Source organism: Bactrocera tryoni, unplaced genomic scaffold, assembly GCF_016617805.1.
Source record: "Bactrocera tryoni isolate S06 unplaced genomic scaffold, CSIRO_BtryS06_freeze2 scaffold_715, whole genome shotgun sequence".
NCBI classification, from domain to species: domain Eukaryota; kingdom Metazoa; phylum Arthropoda; class Insecta; order Diptera; family Tephritidae; genus Bactrocera; species Bactrocera tryoni.
In genome coordinates this window covers 2,501-12,500 of record NW_024396382.1, presented here as the reverse complement: position 1 = coordinate 12,500, position 10,000 = coordinate 2,501, and the positions used below count along the sequence as shown (strand labels likewise).

At 27.5% G+C, this 10,000-nt stretch overlaps 3 non-coding genes across 3 annotated transcripts in view; all 3 read left to right on the top strand.

The window, feature by feature from the left end:
• The first annotated feature begins 4,573 nt into the window (after window positions 1-4,573).
• On the top strand, window positions 4,574-6,565 carry LOC120781920. The gene has a single exon (XR_005706182.1). It is a non-coding gene; the product is annotated as a small subunit ribosomal RNA (ribosomal RNA).
• A 729-nt stretch (window positions 6,566-7,294) lies between these two features.
• On the top strand, window positions 7,295-7,473 carry LOC120781919. Its single transcript, XR_005706181.1, has one exon. It is a non-coding gene; the product is annotated as a 5.8S ribosomal RNA (ribosomal RNA).
• Window positions 7,474-7,966: 493 nt separating this feature from the next.
• LOC120781922 overlaps window positions 7,967-10,000 on the top strand; it is a 3,976-nt gene continuing 1,942 nt past the window's right edge. Inside the window, exon 1 of the ribosomal RNA XR_005706184.1 lies at window positions 7,967-10,000. This exon is cut by the window's right edge and continues 1,942 nt beyond it. This is a non-coding gene — a ribosomal RNA (large subunit ribosomal RNA).

The following is a 10,000-nucleotide window of genomic DNA, read 5'->3' as shown; positions in this document are numbered from 1 at the left end:
AAAACGATTAACGCGCATTAAGCTAAGAATTTGAACTTTTAAAAAACATTTATTAAATTAAAAGCAAAGGTGTAAATATGTTGAAAATCTCATTGACAAATATTATAATATGCAAAAAGTAATATAGAGGAGGAGAAATACAAATAAAAGAATATAGTTTATAAGGTCATATAAGTAAATAATTTTCATAAAACTATTAAGTGTAAAAGTCATACAGGTAAATAATTTTCATATGAGTGTTAACTTTATAAAGTCATATAAGTAACTAATTTTCATATAAGTATTGAGTGTAAAAGTCATACAGGTAAATATCTTTCATATAAGTATTAAGTTTATGAAGGCATATAAGTAAATAATTTTCATATAAGTATTAAATGTAAAATTCATATAAGTCAAAAAGTCATATGAGTAATACATTTTCATATAAGTATTAAGTTTGAAAGTCATATAAGTAAATAATTTTCATATAAGTATTAAGTTTATAAAGTCATGTAAGTAAATAATTTTCATATAAGTATTAAGTGTAAAAGTCATATAAGTATTAAGTTTAAAAGTCATACAGGTAAATAATTTTCATATAAGTATTAAGTTTAAAATTCAAGAAGTCATATAAGTAAAAAGTTTTCATATAAGTATTAAGTGTAAAAGTCATATAAGTAAATAATTTTCATATAAGTATTAAGTGTATAAAGTCATATAAGTAATAAATTTCCATATAAGTATTAAGTGTATAAAGTCATATAAGTAAATAATTTTCATATACGTATTAAGTGTATAATGTCATATAAGTAATAAATTTTCATATAAGTATTAAGTGTAAAAGTCATATAAGTAAATAATTTTCATATAAGTATTAAGTGTATAAAGTCATACAAGTAATAAATTTCCATATAAGTATTAAGTGTATAAAGTCATATAAGTAAATAATTTTCATATACGTATTAAGTGTATAATGTCATATAAGTAAATAATTTCCATATAAGTATTAAGTGTAAAATTCATACAGGTAAATAATTTTAATATAAGTATTAAGTGTATAAAGTCATATAAGTAATAAATTTTCATATAAGTATTAAGTGTAAAAGTCATATAAGTAAATAATTTTCATATAAGTATTAAGTGCATAAAGTCATATAAGTATTAAATTTTCATATAAGTATTAAGTGTATAAAGTCATATAAGTAAATAATTTTCATATAAGTATTAAGTGTATAAAGTCATATAAGTAATAAATTTTTATATAAGTATTAAGTGTAAAAGTCATACAGGTAAATAATTTTTATATAAGTATTAAGTGTATAAAGTCATATAAGTAAATAATTTCCATATAAGTATTAAGTGTAAAATTTATACAGGTAAATAATTTTCATATAAGTATTAAGTGTATAAAGTAATTATAAATAATAAATTTTCATATAATTATTAAGTGTAAAAGTCATATAAGTAAATAATTTTCATATAAGTATTAAGTGTATAAAGTCATATAAGTAAATAATTTTCATATAAGTATTAAGTTATGAATCATATATAAATAATTTCATATGAGTATTAAGTGTAAAAGTCATATAAGTAAATAATTTTCATATAAGTATTAAGTGTATAAAGTCATATAAGTATTAAATTTCCATATAAGTATTAAGTGTAAAAGTCATACAGGTAAATAATTTTTATATAATTATTAAGTGTAAAAGTCATATAAGTAAATAATTTTCATATAAGTATTAAGTGTATAAAGTCATATAAGTAAATAATTTTCATATAAGTATAAAGTGTATAAAGTCATATAAGTAATAAATTTTCATATAATTATTAAGTGTAAAAGTCATATAAGTAAATAATTTTCATATAAGTATTAAGTGTATAAAGTCATATAAGTAAATAATTTTCATATAAGTATTAAGTGTATAAAGTCATATAAGTAATAAATTTTCATATAAGTATTAAGTGTATAAAGTCATATATGTAATAAATTTTCATATAAGTATTACATGTAAAATTCATATAAGTCAAAAATTCACACACGTAATAAATTTTCATATAAGTATTAAGTCTAAAAAGTCATATAAGTAAGTAATTTTCATTAAAGTATTAAATCATAAGTATTAAGTGTATAAAGTCATATAAGTAAATAATTTTCATATAAGTATTAAGTATGAATTCATATAAGTAATAAATTTTATATAAGTATTAAGTGTAAAAGTCATACAGGTAAATAATTTTCATATGAGTATTAAGTGTATAAAGTCATATAAGTAAATAATTTCATATAAGTATTAAGTGTAAAATTTATACAGGTAAATAATTTTCATATGAGTATTAAGTTTATAAAGTCATAATAAATAATAAATTTTCATATAATTATTAAGTGTAAAAATCATATTAGTAAATAATTTTCATATAAGTATTAAGTGTATAAAGTCATATAAGTCAAAAAGTCATACAAGTAATAAATTTCCATATAAGTATTAAGTTTATAAAGTCATATAAGTAAATAATTTTCATATAAGTATTAAGTGTATAAAGTCATATAAGTAATAAATTTTCATATAAGTATTAAGTGTATAAAGTCATATAAGTATAAAGAGTATAAAGTCATATAAGTATTAAATTTCCATATAAGTATTAAGTGTATAAAGTCATATAAGTAATAAATTTTCATATAAGTATTAAGTGTATAAAGTCAAATAAGTAATAAATTTTCATATAAGTATTAAGTGTAAAAGTCATACAGGTAAATAATTTTCATATGAGTATTAAGTTTATAAAGTCATACAGGTAAATCATTTTCATATAAGTATTAAGTGTATAAAGTCATACAAGTAATAAATTTCCATATAAGTATTAAGTGTATAAAGTCATATAAGTAATAAATTTTCATATAAGTATTAAGTGTAAAAGTCATACAGGTAAATAATTTTCATATAAGTATTAAGTGTATAAAGTCATATAAGTATAAAGAGTATAAAGTCATATAAGTAAAAAATTTTCATATAAGTATTAAAAGTATAAAGTCATACAAGTAATAAATTTTCATATAAGTATTAAGTGTAAAAGTCATACAGGTAAATAATTTTCATATAAGTATTAAGTGTATAAAGTCATATAAGTATAAAGAGTATAAAGTCATATAAGTAAAAAATTTTCATATAAGTATTAAAAGTATAAAGTCATACAAGTAATAAATCGTCAAAAAAAAAACAGAGTGCAAAAATACTTTTGATGTTATAAGTTTGCTTATAACCATAGAGAGCTCTGAAAATCATATAAATTACCCATGGATATTTGAGTTTGTAAATTTTAAATGGGTAAAAGTAAATTTTCCATACGATTTCGGGTTGGTGAGGTCAACTTGGCAGGGAACATTTATAACAAATCTGCACAAATTTGTTCAAATTGACTTATACAGAAATAGTACTTATATGAAAATGATTACTTGTATGACTTTATAAGTTAGTACTTATATGAAAATTTTTTATTAGTAAAAACTAGTTATTATGTCTTATATCTCTATATATTTCACTATATTTTAAGTAAATATGCTTTTCTACTTGTATGAAATTTGTCATTTCGTACTTGTATGAGAATTTTTATACTTGTATGACTTTATGGACTTAGTACTTATATGAAAATTTTTATACTTGTATGACTTTATAAATTAAGTATTTATATGAAATTTTTTTTTATTATAAGTATTTGAGTAAATAATTTGTATACGTTAAAAATTTTTATAGGGTTTTTTTATTCCTGGTACCTGCTACAGTTGGTTTAAATAGACAAATTTTGTTATATTTATTATAATATGATGAAATTTAAAATTCTATACTTAACAAGTAGCATATTGAAAGAATATTTTAACTTTCTTTAAACTATTCTTATTACACATAAAATATATGTGCTAATGGAATTGTATTAAATTAAGTGAAATATTTATATTATTACGCTCAAAAAATACTTTCATAATCATATATTTATTATTTAAAAATAAATATAATGGAATTTGAAATTTTTAATTTCAAATCAAAGAAAAAATGTATATATTCTTAAAAAAAGATATATACACATTATGCATTGAAATAAAGTAAAATGTATAAAAATGATATTATTTGAAAGTTTAGCTAATATAAGAAGAAACATCGTTCTTACATAATTAAATAATATTATGTATAGAGAACGAAAATTCTTTTCACAATACAAAAGCAAAAATTAAAAGCAACCGTATTTGCAACATAACACGCATAACAAACCACAAACGTGTCAGTGCCAATTAATTGGACTGAAAGAGAATATAAGAAAATATATATATTTTAATATATATGATGATAAAAATTCTCAAAGAGAAATAAGCGAATAAATGAATAAAATAATGGTATATGGCGGGTACCAGAATATATAAAGCAATTGTTAAAAAGGTCAGAAAAAATATATAAAGCTTTAAAAGCTTTAGAAAAAAGTAAAAATGTGTTGTCTGTGTTGTATATATGTGTGTTGACTTTCTATATTTTGTGTATTGTGTAATTTTCAAATAAGAAAATATCATTAAAAAATATTATATAAAAAATAATATAATAATATTATTCTGGTTGATCCTGCCAGTAGTTATATGCTTGTCTCAAAGATTAAGCCATGCATGTCTAAGTACAAACAAATTAAAAGTGAAACCGCAAAAGGCTCATTATATCAGTTATGGTTCCATAGATCGTTAACAGTTACTTGGATAACTGTGGTAATTCTAGAGCTAATACATGCAAAATAAACACGGACCTTTTGGAACGTGTGCTTTTATTAGGCTAAAACCAAGCGATCGTAAGATCGTTATATTGGTTGAACTCTAGATAACTTGCAGATCGTATGGTCTCGTACCGACGACAGATCTTTCAAATGTCTGCCCTATCAACTTTTGATGGTAGTATCTAGGACTACCATGGTTGCAACGGGTAACGGGGAATCAGGGTTCGATTCCGGAGAGGGAGCCTGAGAAACGGCTACCACATCTAAGGAAGGCAGCAGGCGCGTAAATTACCCACTCCCAGTTCGGGGAGGTAGTGACGAAAAATAACAATACAGGACTCATATCCGAGGCCCTGTAATTGGAATGAGTACACTTTAAATCCTTTAACAAGGACCTATTGGAGGGCAAGTCTGGTGCCAGCAGCCGCGGTAATTCCAGCTCCAATAGCGTATATTAAAGTTGTTGCGGTTAAAACACGTTCGTAGTTGAATTTGTGCTTCATACGGGTAGTACAACTATAATTGTGGTATGTACATTACCTTATGTATGTAAGCGTATTACCGGTGGGAGTTCTTATATATAATTAATACAATGTATTTTTATATATTCCTCCTATTTAAACCTGCTTCAGTGCTCTTCATCGAGTGTTGTTGTGGGCCGGTACAATTACTTTGAACAAATTAGAGTGCTTAAAGCAGGCTCCAAATGCCTGAATATTTTGTGCATGGAATAATGAAATAAGACCTCTGTTCTACTTTCATTGGTTTTTAGATCAAGAGGTAATGATTAATAGAAGCAGTTTGGGGGCATTAGTATTACGACGCGAGAGGTGAAATTCTTGGACCGTCGTAAGACTAACTTAAGCGAAAGCATTTGCCAAAGATGTTTTCATTAATCAAGAACGAAAGTTAGAGGTTCGAAGGCGATCAGATACCGCCCTAGTTCTAACCATAAACGATGCCAGCTAGCAATTGGGTGTAGCTACTACTATGGCTCTCTCAGTCGCTTCCCGGGAAACCAAAGCTTTTGGGCTCCGGGGGAAGTATGGTTGCAAAGCTGAAACTTAAAGGAATTGACGGAAGGGCACCACCAGGAGTGGAGCCTGCGGCTTAATTTGACTCAACACGGGAAAACTTACCAGGTCCGAACATAAGCGTGTAAGACAGATTGATAGCTCTTTCTCGAATCTATGGGTGGTGGTGCATGGCCGTTCTTAGTTCGTGGAGTGATTTGTCTGGTTAATTCCGATAACGAACGAGACTCAAATATATTAAATAGATGCTTTCAGGATTATGGTGTTGAAGCTTATATAGCCTTCATTCATGCGTTCATCTTGAATGGACAAGTGTTTGAATGTGTTTATATAAGTGGAGTCGTACCTGTTGGTTTGTCCCATTATAAGGACACTAGCTTCTTAAATGGACAAATTGCGTCTAGCAGTAACGAGATTGAGCAATAACAGGTCTGTGATGCCCTTAGATGTCCTGGGCTGCACGCGCGCTACAATGAAAGTATCAACGTGTATTTCCTAGACCGAGAGGTCCGGGTAAACCGCTGAACCACTTTCATGCTTGGGATTGTGAACTGAAACTGTTCACATGAACTTGGAATTCCCAGTAAGTGTGAGTCATTAACTCGCATTGATTACGTCCCTGCCCTTTGTACACACCGCCCGTCGCTACTACCGATTGAATTATTTAGTGAGGTCTCCGGACGTGATCACTGTGACGCCTTGTGTTTCACGGTTGTTTCGCAAAAGTTGACCGAACTTGATTATTTAGAGGAAGTAAAAGTCGTAACAAGGTTTCCGTAAGTGAACCTGCGGAAGGATCATTATTGTGTTCCTATCCGAAAAATAAATATATATTAAAAAAAAAAAAAAAAAAAAAAAAAAAAAAAAAAAAAAAAATTTTTTTCTTTTTTGTTCTTTTCATTCAATATGTTTTGAATTATTGATAAATATTATTTATTTAAATCAATGTGGGTATATCAATAATTTGCATAAAACATATTTGAGTGTTTTTCTTTTTTTTCTTTTTTTTTTTACTCCATGTAATGCATTATGAGCAGTATATTTATACATATATTGTGAATTTCGCATACATTGTATTTGAACGCTAAAAACCTTTAAACATATATAGCTGTACTTATTATTTATAAAAAATTTCATAAAAAGTTAAATGATCTTTTTATAGTAAATATATAAATGATAAGTTAATTTGTTCACATTAACGTGTAATTCCTTTTTTATGGTATTTTCTATTTGTGATTAAGTATATGTTATATACATATAAAATACATATATGTTATATAAATATATTTTGGTTTATTTTCATTCAAGAAATACTGGATTATGCACAAATAAAAGAGAATAGCTACTAAAAATGGTATTACTGTTTTTGTTGACCTAAGACATGCGCAGCTTGCAAATGTTTGGGTTTAAAATTACAATTTATTGAAAGATGTGTTGAAATTTTATTTTAAAAATTTGTTATAAATATTATTATTATGCTTTCAATAAATTAAAAACTCTTGACTTTGAATCAAAAAATACAAAAAAATTTTTACTCTAAGCGGTGGATCGCTCGGCTCATGGGTCGATGAAGAACGCAGCAAAATGTGCGTCATCGTGTGAACTGCAGGACACATGAACATCGACATTTTGAACGCATATTGCGGTCCATGCTGTTATGCACTTTAATTAATTCTAAAGTGCTGCTTGGACTACATATGGTTGAGGGTTGTAAGACTATGCAAAATTAGTTACTTATTCTTTTAGTTAATTAAAAGAACTTAAGGCATATGGTATATTATTGGATTGTATTTTTAATCCATAATAGTAATAGCATAAAGAGAAATATATACAATATATTCTTGAATACCTCATTGTTGAACGAAATTTTGTAATAAATGAGAATCTTAGTATTCCCAAAATAAAGAAAATTTCAATATTATTTAAAATATATTTAAATAAATACATTAAAGAGGAAAGTCTAGCATAAAAATTTTATTTGTGGTCTAGACCTTATGTCCCTAATGTATTTATTTAAAAAGTGGAAGTGGATGAAAATATATATTTTAATAATATATGAAATAAATATATTAATAATTTGAATTGGTGGGATGAAAAGATTTTATATTTATTATTAGAGATTTATAAAATGGTATCGAAGATATAAAATATATTTCTTTAAAATAGCGAAAAAATAAAAGAGTTATAAAAAAAAAAAATTTATACAACCTCAACTCATATGGGACTACCCCCTGAATTTAAGCATATTAATGAGGGGAGGAAAAGAAACTAACAAGGATTTTCTTAGTAGCGGCGAGCGAAAAGAAAATAGTTCAGCACTAAGTCACTTTGTCTATATGGCAAATGTGAGATGCAGTGTATGGAATATCTTAATATCTAGTATGAGAAATTAACGATTTAAGTCCTTCTTAAATGAGGCCATTTACCCATAGAGGGTGCCAGGCCCGTATAACGTTAATGATTACTAGAAAGATATTTCCAAAGAGTCGTGTTGCTTGATAGTGCAGCACTAAGTGGGTGGTAAACTCCATCTAAAACTAAATATAACCATGAGACCGATAGTAAACAAGTACCGTGAGGGAAAGTTGAAAAGAACTCTGAATAGAGAGTTAAATAGTACGTGAAACTGCTTAGAGGTTAAGCCCGATGAACCTGAATATCCATTATGAAAAATTCATCATTATAACTGTGGTATTTAATTTTAAATATCATAATAATAGTGTGCATTTTTTTCATATAAGGACATTGTAATCTATTAACATAATAAAGTATTTATCAAAAGATCATTGGTTTTAAGTTTATTCAAATTAATTTGCTTTTAGCTTATTAACATAGAATAAATACTGATGATTTGATAAAGTGTTGATAGATTTTATTATATATAATGCTAAAATTCTTTTGAATTTTACAATAATATTATTATCATTGATTTTAATATTAATTGTATGCATTTATATGATTAACAATGCGAAAGATTCAGGATACCTTCGGGACCCGTCTTGAAACACGGACCAAGGAGTCTAACATATGTGCAAGTCATTGGGTTATATTAAACCTAATGGCGTAATTAACTTAACTGTATGGGATTAATTTTTAGTGTATTACACTATTAATTCAATCCCGGGGCGTTCCATATAGTTATGTATAATGATAATTTATTATTATTTATACCTCTAACTGGAGCGTACCTTGAGCATATATGCTGTGACCCGAAAGATGGTGAACTATACTTGATCAGGTTGAAGTCAGGGAAACCCTGATGGAAGACCGAAACAGTTCTGACGTGCAAATCGATTGTCAGAATTGAGTATAGGGGCGAAAGACCAATCGAACCATCTAGTAGCTGGTTCCTCCGAAGTTTCCCTCAGGATAGCTGGTGCATTTAAATATTATGTAAAGTAATCTTATCTGGTAAAGCGAATGATTAGAGGCCTTAGGGTCGAAACGACCTTAACCTATTCTCAAACTTTAAATGGGTAAGAACCTCACCTTTCTTGATATGAAGGTTGAGGTTATGATATAATGTGCCCAGTGGGCCACTTTTGGTAAGCAGAACTGGCGCTGTGGGATGAACCAAACGTAATGTTACGGTGCCTAAATTAACAACTCATGCAGATACCATGAAAGGCGTTGGTTGCTTAAAACAGCAGGACGGTGGACATGGAAGTCGTAATCCGCTAAGGAGTGTGTAACAACTCACCTGCCGAAGCAACTAGCCCTTAAAATGGATGGCGCTTAAGTTGTATACCTATACATTACCGCTAAAGTAGATGATTTATAATACAATTTCGGTTGGATTATAAATTTTGAAACTTTAGTGAGTAGGAGGGTACAATGGTGTGCTTAGAAGTGTTTGGCGTAAGCCTGCATGGAGCCGCTATTGGTACAGATCTTGGTGGTAGTAGCAAATAATCGAATGAGACCTTGGAGGACTGAAGTGGAGAAGGGTTTCGTGTGAACAGTGGTTGATCACGAGTTAGTCGGTCCTAAGTTCAAGGCGAAAGCCGAAAATTTTCAAGTTTTAATGAAATGAAGTGAAATTGAATATTTTTATTTCATAGTAATTAAACACTTGAATAATTTTGAACGAAAGGGAGTACGGTTCCAATTCCGTAACCTGTTGAGTATCCGTTTGTTATTAAAAATGGACCTTGTGCTCATCCTGGCAACAGGAACGACCATAAAGAAGCCGTCGAGAGGTATCAGAAGATTTTTCTTTTCTGTTTTATAGTCGTACT